Genomic DNA, 3,963 nt, shown 5'->3' with positions numbered 1-3,963 from the left:
AAATCAAAGTATTAGATTAAAAAGATGACTTTGTCAAATAATAAACAAAAATAATTTTTGATTGTGAAATTTGCTTCCTCAATAACTTTTCGATAGTTACACAAAAATCGTGTCGTTCCTTAAAGCATGTAGCAGAAAAGGTAAGTTTCATAAAGTTAAAGAATAGGGTTTCAGACATTACTAAGTTAGAAATCTCATTGTGACTAAGAGAGAGTATGCAACAAATATTTTTCTAAAAAGAAAGGTAAAAAATATTTGAATTAATGTTGAACATGGTGCATATATAGATTTAAATTGATAGCTTGGTAATAAATAATTAGTCTTCATGGGTTTCTTACTTGTATCAAGCTTTCTGCTTTATTTTCATAAAATTAACCTAGAAAATCAAAATTATTTAAATGAGAGCATTAAAATTCTTCAATTAGCAAATTAAAATCTTTGTGTATCTAAACTAGTTAGACAAAGATAATAAATTAAATCTTTAGACATCTCTTGACAATAATGAGATCCAATATTTTCATTATTAGATGAATTAATGAGTCAGAGAAAACTGAAACAAGATAAAAAGAAATAATTATTGAACATAATCAATTTCGAATGAGCGAACATATAATAATTATCATTACTTTTGAATTTAAAAGAACTCTCGTCCATACATAAATATTGATTATCAGGGTTTGAGCACAATATAAATCTAGAAAAGGAATACAAGAATCAAAAGATAGTAAATGGAGGTGGAGGGTGGAGGTTTAGAAAAAAATAATTGAAAATAGGCATAAAGAAAAAAAATTATTTTAATTTTTTAGTTCTTGCATGAATGTACTTATTTTAATAAATCGTGATGATTTTCTTAATATGACTGATTGAAGCATATTTTAATTTTGAAGTGTACGAGATTTTGATTAGACTTTTCATTTATTTCTTACAATTTCATAGTCTAATATTTCGGAGTTGTTAAATATTTGATCGAGAATTAAGTTTGTATCTTTTCTAAAATATATAGGCCTAAAACTACTCATGAATATAATTAAGGAATCACTTTAAATCATCATAATATTTAAGTCTCCCCGTAGATAAAATTTCAACTATCTTTTTTAGTACGTTATCTTTTTTTTTTAATTATTTGGAAGGACGTCTAATGATTTGTTGTATCAAATTGGTGGAAACATAAATTAGGTTAAAGACATATATTTTAAATATAAGCTTGTGGTTTACTTTTCTTTTGTATGTTATATATCAATAATAAGAGGTACATTCAAAATTTTACCTAAATATCAATCCTAATAATAAAAAATATTTTGTTCGGATAAATCTGTGATGTTGTGCATAGATCAAATTATTTTGTGGATTGAATTTCAGTTGATTGTCTACGATTCCATTGCGTGGTGAAAATTAATTAGATGCTACTAATTTACTTTTTATTTGTATTTACCTATAATTGTGTGTTATGTATTATTGAATTTGTTAGTTAAATTTGCAATTACTATTACCGTTAAATGATTTTTTACGAACCTGCCTCCTTTGTTCTAGTACTAATATGTGACTTGATTTTTAAAGATGCGTGAAAATTAATTATGAAATTGTTGTGGCACCATTGGTTGCTGAGATTGACTAATTTTTAATTTGTAGTTCATTTGATTTAATAGTAAAATATTTATTTAAAATATCTTAATATTGTTTAATCTTTTAGTTAAGTGACAAATTTACTAAACAAAAGATCATTTTCTTTGTTTGATTGACTTTAAATATATAACTAATGTAGCAATGAATTAAAATCATGTAAAAAAAAATATTTCAATAAAGTGCAATGGTAGTACAACTAGAATTTTCACAGACAAAATTCTGATGTTTCTCCTAGCTTGGCTACTAAATCAATAATCTTGTAATATGCAATCTCCATAGGAATATTCATTGCCAAGACTAATTTTAAGCTTCTATTGTCTTCGAAATTTCGATCAAGTTTAACCATTTTTGACACTGCAAAAGAAAAATGCGGGATAAAGTTAATAATCAATTTACTAGAATATTTCATGAATTCACACGTGCTAAAATTTAAATTAACCTCTGCCGTCAATTGGTCACAGTCTGCAAGAAACTTTTTGTGAAGTTCATGACGTTCTTCGATAGTAGCTGAGCTAGTTGTTCTCTCCATCAATTCACTCAGCAAATCATATTCTAAGAAGATCCTTTTCCTTTTAAACTCCACTTCTTTTCCTGCTTTCTTAATCTCACTGAAAATTGAAAATAGCATAACATGTCAAGGTGGTTATAAAAAAAGACATTAAAAAAAAAAAAGGACATCGAATAGAAACTCACCTGAGAAGCTCTAGTTTTGGAGAATTCATTGTTAAATGATATTTTGTGAAATTTATGAATAAAGAGAGTAATTGATGTACAAATGAACTGAATGTGCTTCCTACTTATAGACAGTTGTCTGTTTGAGGAAGCTTACCCAACTGTAAGTTTATTCAATTGTAAGATTATCCAACTACATTCTTATCCAATTGCAAGCATATCTAAGAAATTATGGAATGAATATCCTCACTATGGTATGTTTATAATAATTTCATAATTTTTTTTAAAAAATATATATATGAATGTCACAATGTATTGGAAAGTTAATAAATTTTCAGAGATTATCATAGGGTAGAAAATGGTAAGAAATTGATTTTATTGCTTAATTTAATGAGATGAATAGAATTTGAATTCATTCTACATAGGCTCTTGTTCTTACATAACAAATAATTAAATTATATTAATTCTTATTTAGAGGTTTATTATTTAATGGTTAATTTTCTAAATAAGGGTAACACGTAGATTCTATGATAGTCATTTTTAGTTCTTTGGAAATCAAAGTATTAGATTAAAAAGATGACTTTGTCAAATAATAAACAAAAATAATTTTTGATTGTGAAATTTGCTTCCTCAATAACTTTTCGATAGTTACACAAAAATCGTGTCTTTCCTTAAAGCATGTAGCAGAAAAGGTAAGTTTCATAAAGTTAAAGAATAGGGTTTCAGACATTACTCAGTTAGAAATCTCATTGTGACTAAGAGAGAGTATGCAACAAATATTTTTCTAAAAAGAAAGGTAAAAAATATTTGAATTAATGTTGAACATGGTGCATATATAGATTTAAACCGTTAGCTTGGTAATAAATAATTAGTCTTCATGGGTTTCTTACTTGTATCAAGCTTTCTGCTTTATTTTCATAAAATTAACCTAGAAAATCAAAATTATTTAAATGAGAGCATTAAAATTCTTCAATTAGCAAATTAAAATCTTTGTGTATCTAAACTAGTTAGACAAAGATAATAAATTAAATCTTTAGACATCTCTTGACAATAATGAGATCCAATATTTTCATTATTAGATGAATTAATGAGTCAGAGAAAACTGAAACAAGATAAAAAGAAATAATTATTGAACATAGTCAATTTCGAATGAGCGAACATAAAAAAATTATCATTACTTTTGAATTTAAGAGAACTCTCGTCCATACATAAATATTGATTATCAGGGTTTGAGCACAATATAAATCTAGAAAAGGAATAAAAGAATCAAAAGATAGTAAATGGAGGTGGAGGGTGGAGGTTTAGAAAAAAATAATTGAAAATAGGCATAAAGAAAAAAAATTATTTTAATTTTTTAGTTCTTGCATGAATGTACTTATTTTAATAAATCGTGATGATGTTCTTAATATGACTGATTGAAGCATATTTTAATTTTGAAGTGTACGAGATTTTGATTAGACTTTTCATTTATTTCTTACAATTTCATAGTCTAATATTTCGGAGTTGTTAAATATTTGATCGAGAATTAAGTTTGTATCTTTTCTAAAATATATAGGCCTAAAACTACTCATGAATATAATTAAGGAATCACTTTAAATCATCATAATATTTAAGTCTCCCCGTAGATAAAATTTCAACTATCTTTTTTAGGACGTTATCTTTTTTTTT

Source organism: Solanum stenotomum, chromosome 11, assembly GCF_019186545.1.
Source record: "Solanum stenotomum isolate F172 chromosome 11, ASM1918654v1, whole genome shotgun sequence".
NCBI classification, from domain to species: Eukaryota; Viridiplantae; Streptophyta; class Magnoliopsida; order Solanales; family Solanaceae; genus Solanum; species Solanum stenotomum.
The sequence above is the reverse complement of the archived record's forward strand: the minus strand, read 5'-3'. Positions refer to the sequence as shown.